This window comes from Manis javanica, chromosome 12 (assembly GCF_040802235.1).
Source record: "Manis javanica isolate MJ-LG chromosome 12, MJ_LKY, whole genome shotgun sequence".
In the NCBI taxonomy this organism is placed as follows: domain Eukaryota; kingdom Metazoa; phylum Chordata; class Mammalia; order Pholidota; family Manidae; genus Manis; species Manis javanica.
The window spans coordinates 55,596,076-55,609,938 of NC_133167.1; positions in this window are offsets into that span (position 1 = coordinate 55,596,076).

A 13,863-nucleotide genomic window follows, 5' to 3' on the forward strand; every position below is an offset into this window, starting at 1 on the left:
AGGAGGTGCCTGGGAACGGCGCCGGAGGACAAAGAATATCCCGCGTTTCTCCCTCCGAGACCTGGGGACGGGTGCCTGAGACCGGTGCCTGAGGACGGAGGAGGTCGCGCGTTTTTCCCCTTTTTTTTTTTTCTCTTTTTGGCAAGCGCTTTTTGGAAGCCTTGAAGGGACAGGGACCCCAGTGCTACGGAGGCACGGTGGCGGGACTGGTGAGCGGGTGGCTGGGACCGGCGCCTGAGGACAAAGAATATCCCCCATTTTTCCCTGCGGGACCGGTGGGCGGGTGCCTGAGACCGGCACTTGAGGACAGAGGAAATCGCGCGTTTTTCCCCTTTTTTTTTCTCTTTTCTGCGAGTGCTTTTTGGAAGCCTAAAAGGGACAGGGACCCCGGTGCTAGGGAGGCAGGGCGGCGGGACTGGTGAGCGGGTGCCTGGGACCGGCACCTGAGGACAAAGAATATCCCGCATTTTTCCCTGTGGGACCGGTGGGTGGGTGCCTAAGACCAGCACCTGAGGACGGAAGAAATCGCGCGTTTTTCCCCTTTTTTTTCTCTCTTTTTGCCAAGTGCTTTTTGGAAGCCTTGAAGGGACAGGGACCCCGGTGCTAGGGAGGCAGGGCGGCGGGACTGGTGAGCGGGTGCGTGGGACCAGTGCCTGAGGACCAAGAATATTGAGCGTTCCTTCCCTGCGGGACCGGTGGGTGGGTGCTTTTTGGAAGCCTTGAAAGGACAGGGACCCTGGTGCTAGGGAGACAGGGCAGCAGGACCAGTGCGCGGGTGCCTGGGACCGGCACCTGAGGAAAAAAAAAAAAAAATCGCGTGTTTTTTCTTTTTTTTTTCCTTTCTGTTCCCTCTCTCATTGTTGCTGTTGTTGTTTTGGTTTGGAGAGTGCTTTTTGGAAATCTTAAAGGGGCAGGACAGGTCACTTAGACCAGAAGCAGGGAATCTGGGGATCTCTGGGCACTCTAACCCCCTGGGCAGCAGGGAGCACAGAGGCCCCTTACGGAGATAAATAGTCTCCTGGCTGCTCCCCCTCCAACGGGGCTCCACCATTTTGGAGGAACAGCCCCAGCCAGGCCAAGCCCACAGCAACAGTGGAGATAAACCCCAAAGCAACTGGGCAGGAAGCAGAAGCCCTGTCTGCGCACAGCTGCCCAGCACAAGCCACTAGAGGTCGCTATTCTCCCAGGAAAAGGCTACAAACCAACAAGAAGGGAAGCTCTTCCAGCGGTCACTTGTACCAGCTCTGCAGACTATCTCTATCACCATGAAAAGGCAAAACTACAGGCAGACAAAGATCACAGAGACAACACCTGAGAAGGAGACAGACCTAACTAGTCCTCCTGAAAAAGAATTCAAAATAAAAATCATGAACATGCTGACAGAGATGCAGAAAAAAATGCAAGAGCAATGGGATGAGATGCAGAGAAAAATGCAAGAGCAGTGGGATGAGATGCAGAGAAAAATGCAAGAGCAGTGGGATGAAGTCCGGAAGGAGATCACAGATGTCAGGAAAGAGATCACAGAAGTGAAACAATCCCTGGAAGGATTTATAAGCAGAATGGATAAGATGCAAGAGGCCATTGAAGGAATAGAAGCCAGAGAACAGGAACGTATAGAAGCTGACATAGAGAGAGATAAAAGGATCTCCAGGAATGAAACAACACTAAGAGAAATATGTGACCAATACAAAAGGAAAAACATTCGTATTATAGGGATACCAGAAGAGGAAGAAAGAGGAAAAGGGATAGAAAGTGTCTTTGAAGAAATAATTGCTGAAAACTTCCCCAAACTGGGGGAGGAAATAATCGAACAGACCATGGAATTATACAGAACCCCCAACAGAAAGGATCCAAGGAGGACAACACCAAGACACATAATAATTAAAATGGCAAGGATCAAGGACAAGGAAAGAGTTTTAAAGGCAGCTAGAGAGAAAAAGGTCACCTATAAAGGAAAACCAATCAGGCTAACATCAGACTTCTCAACAGAAACCCTACAGGCCAGAAGAGAATGGCATGATATACTTAATGCAATGAAACAGAAGGGCCTTGAACCAAGGATACTGTATCCAGCACGACTATCATTTAAATATGATGGTGGGATCAAACAATTCCCAGACAAGCAAAAGCTGAGGGAATTTGCTTCCCACAAACCACCTCTACAGGGCATCCTACAGGGACTGCTCTAGATGGGAGCACCCCTAAAAAGAGCACAGAACAAAACACACAACATATGAAGAATGGAGGAGGAGGAATAAGAAGGGAGAGAAGAAAAGACTCTCCAGACAGTGTATATAACAGCTCAATAAGCGAGCTAAGTTAGGCAGTAAGATACTAAAGAAGCTAACCTTGAACCTTTGGTAACCACGAATCTAAAGCCTGCAATGGCAATAAGTACATATCTTTCAATAGTCACCCTAAATGTAAATGGACTTAATGCACCAATCAAAAGACATAGAGTAATAGAATGGATAAAAAAGCAAGACCCATCTATATGCTGCTTACAAGAAACTCACCTTAAACCCAAAGATAAGCATAGACTAAAAGTCAAGGGATGGAAAAACATATTTCAGGCAAACAACAGTGAGAAGAAAGCAGGGGTTGCAGTACTAATATCAGACAAAATAGACTTCAAAACAAAGAAAGTAACAAGAGATAAAGAAGGCCACTACATAATGATAAAGGGCTTAGTCCAACAAGAGGATATAACCATTCTAAATATATATGCACCCAATACAGGAGCACCAGCATATGTGAAGCAAATACTAACAGAACTAAAGAGGGAAATAGACTGCAATGCATTCATTGTAGGAGACTTCAACACACCACTCACCCCAAAGGATAGATCCACCGGGCAGAAAATAAGTAAAGACACACAGGCACTGAACAACACACTAGAACAGATGGACCTAATAGACATCTATAGAACTTTACATCCAAAAGCAACAGGATATACATTCTTCTCAAGTGCACATGGAACATTCTCCAGAATAGACCACATACTAGCTCACAAAAAGAGCCTCAGTAAATTCCACAATATTGAAATTCTACCAACCAATTTTTCAGACCACAAAGGTATGAAAGTAGAAATAAATTCTACAAAGAAAACAAAAAGGCTCACAAACACATGGAGGCTTAACAACATGCTACTAAATAATCAATGGATCAATGAACAAATCAAAATAGAGATCAAGGAATATATAGAAACAAATGACAACAACAACACTAAGCCCCAACTTCTGTGGGATGCAGCGAAAGCAGTCTTAAGAGGAAAGTATATAGCAATCCAGGCACACTTGAAGAAGGAAGAACAATCCCAAATGAATAGTCTAACATCACAATTATTAAAACTGGAAAAAGAAGAACAAATGAGGCCTAAAGTCAGCAGAAGGAGGGACATAATAAAGATCAGAGAAGAAATAAACAAAATTGAGAAGAATAAAACAATAGCAAAAATCAACGAAACCAAGAGCTGGTTCTTTGAGAAAATAAACAAAATAGATAAGCCTCTAGCCCAACTTATTAAGAGAAAAAGAGAGTCAACACAAATCAACATAATCAGAAATGAGAATGGAAAAATCACGACAGACTCCACAGAAATACAAAGAATTATTAAAGACTACTATGAAAACCTATATGCCAACAAGCTGGAAAACCTAGAAGAAATGGACAACTTCCTAGAAAAATACAACCTCCCAAGACTGACCAAGGAAGAAACACAAAAGTTAAACAAACCAATTACAAGCAAAGAAATTGAAACAGTAATCAAAAAACTACCCAAGAACAAAACCCCAGGGCCGGACGGATTTACCTCGGAATTTTATCAGACACACAGAGAAGACATAATACCCATTCTCCTTAAAGTGTTCCACAAAATAGAAGAAGAGGGAATACTCCCAAACTCATTCTATGAAGCCAACATCACCCTAATACCAAAACCAGGAAAAGACCCCACCAAAAAAGAAAATTACAGACCAATATCCCTGATGAACGTAGATGCAAAAATACTCAATAAAATATTAGCAAACAGAATTCAACAGTATATCAAAAGGATCATACACCATGACCAAGTGGGGTTCATCCCAGGGATGCAAGGATGGTACAACATTCGAAAATCCATCAACATCATCCACCACATCAACAAAAAGAAAGACAAAAACCACATGATCATCTCCATAGATGCTGAAAAAGCATTTGACAAAATTCAACATCCATTCATGATAAAAACTCTCAGCAAAATGGGAATAGAGGGCAAGTACCTCAACATAATAAAGGCCATATATGATAAACCCACAGCCAGCATTATACTGAATAGCGAGAAGCTGAAAGCATTTCCACTGAGATCGGGAACCAGACAGGGATGCCCACTCTCCCCACTGTTATTTAACATAGTACTGGAGGTCCTAGCCACGGCAATCAGACAAAACAAAGAAATACAAGGAATCCAGATTGGTAAAGAAGAAGTTAAACTGTCACTATTTGCAGATGATATGATACTGTACATAAAAAACCCTAAAGACTCCACTCCAAAACTACTAGAACTGATATCGGAATACAGCAAAGTTGCAGGATACAAAATCAACACACAGAAATCTGTAGCTTTCCTATACACTAACAACGAATCAATAGAAAGAGAAATCAGGAAAACAATTCCATTCACCATTGCATCAAAAAGAATAAAATACCTAGGAATAAACCTAACCAAGGAAGTGAAAGACTTATACTCTGAAAACTACAAGTCACTCTTAAGAGAAATTAAAGGGGACACTAATAAATGGAAACTCATCCCATGCTCATGGCTAGGAAGAATTAATATCGTCAAAATGGCCATCCTGCCGAAAGCAATATACAAATTTGATGCAATCCCTCTCAAATTACCAGCAACATTCTTCAATGAATTGGAACAAATAATTCAAAAATTCATATGGAAACACCAAAGACCCCGAATAGCCAAAGCAATCCTGAAAAAGAAGAATAAAGTAGGGGGGATCTCACTCCCCAACTTCAAGCTCTACTACAAAGCCATAGTAATCAAGACAATTTGGTACTGGCACAAGAACAGAGCCACAGACCAGTGGAACAGATTAGAGACCCCAGAAATTAACCCAAACATATATGGTCAATTAATATTTGATAAAGGAGCCATGGACATACAATGGCAAAATGACAGTCTCTTCAACAGATGGTGCTGGCAAAACTGGACAGCTACATGTAGGAGAATGAAACTGGACCATTGTCTAACCCCATATACAAAGGTAAACTCAAAATGGATCAAAGACCTGAATGTAAGTCACGAAACCATTAAACTCTTGGAAAAAAACATAGGCAAAAACCTCTTAGACATAAACATGAGTGATCTCTTCTTGAACATATCTCCCCGGGCAAGGAAAACAACAGCAAAAATGAGCAAGTGGGACTACATTAAGCTGAAAAGCTTCTGTACAGCGAAAGACACCATCAATAGAACAAAAAGGAACCCTACAGTATGGGAGAATATATTTGAAAATGACAGATCTGATAAAGGCTTGACGTCCAGAATATATAAAGAGCTCACACGCCTCAACAAACAAAAAACAAATAACCCAATTAAAAAATGGGCAGAGGAACTGAACAGACAGTTCTCCAAAAAAGAAATACAGATGGCCAAGAGACACATGAAAAGATGCTCCACATCGCTAATTATCAGAGAAATGCAAATTAAAACTACAATGAGGTATCACCTCACACCAGTAAGGATAGCTGCCATCCAAAAGACAAACAACAACAAATGTTGGCGAGGCTGTGGAGAAAGGGGAACCCTCCTACACTGCTGGTGGGAATGTAAATTAGTTCAACCATTGTGGAAAGCAGTATGGAGGTGCATCAAAATGCTCAAAACAGACCTACCATTTGACCCAGGAATTCCACTCCTAGGAATTTACCCTAAGAACGCAGCAATCAAGTTTGAGAAAGACAGATGCACTCCTATGTTTATCGCAGCACTATTTACAATAGCCAAGAATTGGAAGCAACCTAAATGTCCATCTGTAGATGAATGGATAAAGAAGATGTGGTACATATACACAATGGAATACTACTCAGCCATAAGAAGTGGAAAAATCCAACCATTTGTAGCAACATGGATGGAGCTGGAGAGTATTATGCTCAGTGAAATAAGCCAAGCGGAGAAAGAGAAATACCAAATGATTTCACTCATCTGAGGAGTATAGGAACAAAGGAAAAACTGAAGGAACAAAACAGCAGCAGAATTACAGAACCCAAAAATGGACTAACAGGTACCAAAGGGAAAGGAACTGGGGAGGATGGGTGGGCAGGGAGGGATAAGGGGGGGGGAGAAGAAGGGGGGTATTAAGATTAGCATGCATGGGGGGGAGGGAGATAGGGGAGGGTGGGCTGCACAACACAGAGAGGACAAGTAGTGACTCTACAACATTTTGCTAAGCTGATGGACAGTAACCGTAATGTGGTTGTTAGGGGGGACCTGATATAGGGGAGAGCATAGTAAACATAGTATTCTTCAGGTAAGTGTAGATTAAAAATTTAAAAAAAAAAAAAGAAAGAAAGAAAAGGGGGATTACTCCTTAACAGGATAAAACTATTGGTAAATCAAAGATCAACGCATGCTTTAAATATCCTTAATGTTGATCACTTAAAGGGTGTCAGATGATCAGCTATGGAGGTACTCTTTTCTGATAATATTCCTTTCTCTTAATTAAAAAAAAAAAAAAAAAAAAGCAGTTACTGTGTGCTGACCTCCAATGAGTTCTGCACAGTGGTATAGAGGGCATGTCAAAGTGTGGGCAAAGGGTCTGTTTGTTTCTACGCAGAAGATCAAGGCCTAGCTTGGATACCCAGAAAATGAACTAAGATACGATATGAGGAGGAGCTTCCAGCATCAGCACTCTCTGGAGGACTCGTGCCGGGGGATGATCATCAAAAAGCCTCCACAGGGATCCAGACGATGCTGCGGTTGTGGCTGCATCCAGCCCACCATCTCCTGGACTTGCCATGAGAAGGAGGAGGGAGATGTCTAGGCTGGCATGTGCATACAGTGAGACAACGAATTTGACTGGATCTGTACTGTTGGAACTCAACCAGGAGTTGGGAGGGGTGCAAGTTGTAGCACCCCAAAATCTCATGACTATAGACTATCTATGGTTAAAAGAACATATGGGATGTGAACAGATCCCAGAAATGGGCTGCTTTAATTTGTCTGATGGTTCAAGTACAGTTGGAAAATATCCATCATATCATAGATAAATTTTCACAAATGCCTAGGGTGCCTAAATGGTTTTCTTGGCTTCACTGGAGATGGCTGGTAATTATAGATTTGCTTTGTTTATGTCACCGTATTCCTATTATGTTAATATGTGTGTGCAAATTAGTTAGTAGTTTAAAACCTATACATACTTAAGGTACTATACAAGAAGATATGTCAAAGAAATAATCAATCCTCCCAAGTTTCCTTCATATGCTACATCTATAGCTTTTCTTCTTCCTTCCTAATTACAAACTTTAAATAGAATTCGTGCCTCATATCGAATTTACCGAGTATCATAATTCCTCCAGGTGGTAAAGATACCTCGAGACAAGTGCTGGGCATAGAAGCCACAGGGCATAAATCTGCAAAGAAGTAAAAAGCTAACCTTTGCAAACAATATGGCTTCTCTCTCACTTACCAACTTTACATTTCCCTGTATGGCCCCGGAAGATGACTGGTTAGCCAGAGACGGGTAAGATTCCTCAAGGGAGGAACAACCTAAGACAGGCACAGTCGCAGGGGGGCCATCAGGTGAGAATTTGGGGATCAACAGAGGTGAGGCTCAGAACCTCACCCCCCCTGCTTTGAGAGAAATCTTCTGCATCCGTGGATGTCTTGCTGCCCTTGTCTAGCCTGGATTAATACTTAGTCCATAGGCACACACCTGATCATCTGATCATCTACATTTGCCTTCTTACAGCACTAAACTATGTTTTCTACCTTTATCTTGCATCTACCTACCACTTCAGCATTTTATTAAAAATAAAAATAATAATAATAATAGGAGAAATGTGGGATCAACATATAAATCAAGTACAAAAATCAAATGAATATTCATATTTGACCTGATGGTTTATAGGTCATATTGCATGATCAAAACCGAAAGTTTCTGTGATGACTGCCCTTGTACTGTTCACCATGTAAGAATTTATTCACTCTGTAAGAATTCGTTCACCATGTAAGAACTTGTTCGTTATGCTTCAGAAGATTGGAGACTGACGAGAATTAGGCTTGAGATGGATTAATGATTGTACATTGAGCATTGACCCCCCTATACTGAATTTTATTGTTGTTAACAACCATTTGATCAATAAATATGAGAGATGCCCTCTCAAAAAAAAAAAAAATAAAAATAAAAAAAAAAAAAAAAAAAAAAATAAAACTCGGTTATTTTACCAGCAAAAATAGGAATAGCAGAGAATTGCAACCCTGGACACACAATCTATGACAAACACCAGCTTTTAAAAATATGTATATATACAGGCAGGTCCTGAGGCAAAGCGGAGGGATGCTCTTTTATGAAGGAAAGGGCAGACTTGGAAGGGGCTGTTACAAACAAAACTTCCCTTGGGGTAAACTTACAGTTCCAAGGATAGTGGGTTTCTCTCGCAAGTCCAGCGAAAGGAAATCCTGGGGCAAAATAACTCTAGAAACCAAAATCAGTCAAAGGGAGAAATAAAGTTTAAAACCCGTTTATTGCTCACAAACTGCAGTCCCAGGCTGTCTTACTTCTCTGCTCCAGCAGCAACCACACCGGCCCTCCCCCTCACCTACCAGGTACAGATAAGCCCTCTGTTGCCCAGGTAATCACCCATTGATATGGAGATGAACTTTTCCACCCCTGAGGAAAGATGCAAATGAACTGAAGCCACACTTCTCTCCACCTCTGAACGCCTGTTGATATGCAGATGTACCAAAGCCAGGTGAGATATTCTGGAAATACAACAATTTTACCCACACTCTTTAGCAGAGTAGTTATAGTCTCTCATTGGCTGGGCTGTTGCTGGGGGAAGAGGAAATTTTCCTTGCTCCTGTGAGGAGTAAAGTAGCTAAAGCTATGCACATGCCAGGTCCTCCTCTTCCTGTTATAGCCCCCCACTGCTGGCTTCCTACACCCAGTCTCTGAGGTTCGCCTTCAGCAATTTTCACCAAGATAAGCCAAAATCAATCAAAGGGAGAAATAAAGTGGGAGAAACTTGTTTATTGCTATCTTGTCAATAGGTTTCAGCCGCAGACAAGTTCACTATGGATTCAATATGACTAAAGAAATGACAGTAGAACGTTCTTGGGGTGAAAGGGTTATACCCAACTTTATTATTTCCATGGTGGCAGGTCAATCACTAAAATCTCATTCACTCAGAGCAAGTCTGCATGCAGCAAACCGGTCTCTGCCTCTGGGCCTCTCTGCACACACAGCCGTCCTCTGGGCCTCTGTCTTTGGTGTTGCCACCACTGAAGCCTCTGCTCTGCCCTCCTGCAGCCTTGCAGCTGTGCCACCTTGTCACCCAGAGCACTGCACAAGCTCTTTATATAGAGTCAATAACAACGTATTACCCACACATGTGTAGTGAGCTAGCCAACCAGGGCCAGGTGAGAATCCTGGCCACAGGAACTTTCATTTTATCAACACTCCACCCCTCCAGGATTCTCTCCTCTCAATCTGTGTGCCCTCAATCCTCTGCAGTGGTCCCTGTGTGAGAAAGCTAGAGCATTGTAACCAAATTCCTTAATAACAACAGAGGCTATGATAATACACAAATAACAAAAATTACAACAAATTATAATAACCCTCAAGCCTGAGGAGATCCATTGCTACCAAGTGGTCATCCTGGCTGTATTCAAACCAGTTCTATTCAAAGGAGTTAACCAAAAGGACCATGAGTGGGCCTTACAATAACCACCTGATGAGGAAATACTCAGAAAGTTTTCAAATCCCTCCCCCTCTTGGTAGGTGTGGTGAGAAGCCAAGAAAGCCAAGGAAACAGGTTTCTATTGAGGCTTCAGAAACATACAGGAATCTCAAAGTGCTTGGGTGCTTGGGATTGAAACAATGTAACAATGTACAGGCTTCCATGACTATGGAACAACTTGTTAATCATAGTCATGGAAACACATTAGTTTACAATACAGTATCCAGGTAACCTTTACAGAAATGGATTAAAATATAACTAGCATCCTGAATACACCTATAGTGACCTAACAGCTCCAACTGCAACAGTTGCTGGGTGCTGACTCCCCTCCTTAGCTTTGTAATAAATGTATAAAAGACGTGGCCCTGCTGTACTCAGGGCTCAGACTTTTGGAGATCACTCTCCTCTGAGACCACCAGCATAAAGAAAACCTCCCCCCTCCACCACCTCCATGTGCTGCTTAGTTCTTTCATCGGTGATCCAGTCCAGGTTTTCTGGTTTTCTGTAACATACTTTCTCCAGCCTCTCCAGCAAAAAATCTTGTTGACACACAGGACAATCTTGTTGCTTTATCTCTGCCTTCTGCTTCATCCTCAGCAGCCAGAACTGCTGCTCCAGTCTCAGTTGCCACAGCTCCAGTCCAGTTTCTTTCCGTCTGCTCCTGCCTCTTCAAACTGTCTTACCAATGGGTTTCAGCCCCAGGCAAGTTCACTATGGATTCAATGTAACCAAAGAAATTGACAGCAAAATGTTCTTTGGGGTGAAAGGGTTCATTACCCAGCTTGTTTTCCGGGGGTAGGTCGAGCACTAACATCTCTGCTTCTGCCCAGAGCAATGGGCCGAGCTCGCTATATAGTGTAATAATAGCTTATTGCCTAAGGGTGTGGAAGCCGCAGCCCAGCAACAGGCCAGTTACATCATCAGGTGGTTTAAGTTCAGTGAGGATCCTGGTCATAGGAACCCCAACTTCCCCACACTCCACCCCTCCAGGATTCTTGCCTTACAATCTACATGCTTCCAATCTTTTGCAATGGTCCCTGTGCAAGAAAGCTGGGGCACTGTAACCAGATTCCACAATAGCAACAGAGGATAACAAAATAGAGATATTAAAAATTAAGACACAGCAAGATTTTGATACAAAAATTATAGTAATCCTCAAGCGAGAGGAAGTTCCCAATCCACAAAGACTTTAGGGGTGATAGGACACATGTTTTAATGTCACCAACATAGGTAAATCTTGTCCATCACGTAGGATGCATGCAAGTGAGTGGTCCTGTGATAGGACTGTAGCAGGAAGGGGGTCCCTTCCAGGTCTAGAATACCATACTTTTACTCCTCCCTGTGGGGGTTACTGAAGGGTCTATATATAGTGCTACTGGAGGTGCATGCACTGGCCATAATGATAAAACAAAACTCCCTGGTATGATGCTCCTACCTTCTGGCAGTTCAGGATATATATACTACTGTAAACTTTGGCAGCCACTCTGCTGTTATTCCAGGAATGCACAGGAGGCCAGCTTCCAGGCCTTGTCCCCAAGGTGCCAGGAGAGCCACCCATCATTGGTCCATGTGTCAAAAGGTGCAAGGCCACATCCACTCAATGGAGTCTCCAGGGTTCAGTGCAGTTGGTGCTGGCAGCAAGATGTTATTATGGTGGCCAAACTTCGGCTTCAGAGGTTCTTCCTTGGTTTGTACTTGCAGTTGTATAGGGGAGGCAGCCATATGTGTTAACATGTCTATGGGGCTCAGAGCTCCTTTTCAGGGTCTCTCATTCAAATGCCGTAGCACAGTCCATAAGCGGACTGACCATCCCTGCAGACTATTGGTATCTGACTTTAGTCTGGATTTTAACAAGCCATTGTGCCTCTCTATCATGCCTGCTATGGTAGGATTGTATGTCACATGAAACTTCCACTTGATTCCCAGCTGTTGTACCCATTCTTGCAGTGTATGTCCAGTAAAATGGGTGCCCTGATCATTCTCAATCACCTGTGGTGGGCCATAGGCAGCAAAGAGATGCTCCAGGCCTCTTTTGGTCACCTACTGGTCTGCACAACAGGTAGGAAAAGCAACCAGAAGTCCAGTAGCTGTGCCCACACAAGTCATCACGTACCAATATCCTTCTGACACAGGTAGAGGCCCAATATAGTCTATCTGCTACCTGACGAGGGGTATAGGCCCCTTAGCTATTGTCCCATGTTGCTGTGGAACTCAGTGTAAGTCCCTTTTGGAGCACACAACACACTCCTGCCAGGCTCTACTAACTTCTTTGAAGGTCAAAGGCAAGCCCCACTGATGGGCTAAAGCCCACATTGTCTTTTTGCCCTGCATGCAACAAATGCTGATGTAACCATTGGGTTACATCAGAGGAAGGCTTTCCTTCTAACCAACATACCTGGGCCAACTTATCTGCCTCATCATTTCCTGGGGATGCCAGTGGCAAATGACCTGTCACATGGCATACTGTAATTATTTTAGTCTGACCACAGGCCCATAAGTCTTGCCATAATTCTTGTTCCCAAGGTGGTCGGTGACCAACCAGCCAGTTGGCATGGTACCAAGTTGGTAGCCACAGGGTCAAGCCCTGATAGACAGCCCAGCTGTCAGTGCAGACAACTATAGGGGAGGGTTCTTGGCTGATCACAAGCCACATAGCCCGCAACTCTGCCCATTGGCTGCTCTTCCCCTCACCATCTTCCATCCATATTGTCTCAGCCTTAGGATGGAAAGCTATGGCCCTCCATTTTGGGGGCTGACCACTGCTGAAGCTGTCTGTGTACCATGCATCTTCGGGTATAGGGGCTCTTCCCTCCCAGTAGGGACTCTCTGCTACTAATGGTTCAAAAGCAAGTTCTTCCTGCTTTTCACTAGTTTATGTCACCAGCCCCAACAAGTGCTGGAGTTCTCCACTCAAGGGGCTACTAGAGAGGGCACTACGCTGCTGTAGGTAAGCACCCCACTTGGCTAGTGTGGGTGTTTGTGCCGCACCACTCCTTGGCCTTTGGGTCCAGTCTCATGCCCACCCCAGGATGGGATAGGTGGTTATTACCTTTATCAGGGCCATTCCAGTTATGGGTTCTGTAGCCAGCAAGGCGTGATACACGGCAGCCAGTTGTTTTTCTATCAAAGTGTATCATACCTCTGCCCCTTTCCAGAGTTGCAACCAGAATCTAACGGGTTGGCGAGTTTGTTCAAGCCGCTGCCAGAGACCCCAGCCATAACCATCCTCAGTGACATGAACATCCAGCTCACAGGGCCTTGATGGGTCTATCATACTCAAGCCCTGCATGGCCTTGACTGCCTTTTTTGCTGTAGTAAAGGCAGATGGACATGTCTCATCCCCATCCCACCTGATGCCCTTTCATACCAACCAGTATAAGGCTTCAGAATTTGTGCCAAGTATGGTATAAACATTCTCCAGTAGCCTAGAAGACCCAGAAACTCCTGTAGCAATGCTACAGTTGTGGGGTAGGAAAGACCTGGACTTTGTCTATAACTGCTTCTGGTATAACTTTGATCTTACCCAACCAGACAACCCCCAAGAATTTAACAGACAAACAGGTCCCTGAACCTTGTTGCTGTTCACAGCCCATCCTTTCTCCTATACATGTTACAGCAGTCTAGGTGCTGCACCTTCTAGATCTGAAAGAGAATCAAATGTGAGCATGATATCATCAATATAATGGTACAGCCACACCATTGGCACCTTCTATCATGTAGCCAAGTCCTGGACTACAAGTGCATGACAGATGGTGGGGCTGTGGAGGTATCCCTGTGAAAAGACAGTGAAAGTCCACTGCCGTCCTTCCCACATGAAGGCAAACTGTTCCTGACTTTCCTGCTTTTTGTCAATGGAAAAGTAGGCATTAGCAAGATCTACCACGTAATGGTATGTTCCTAGTTCATGGCTGA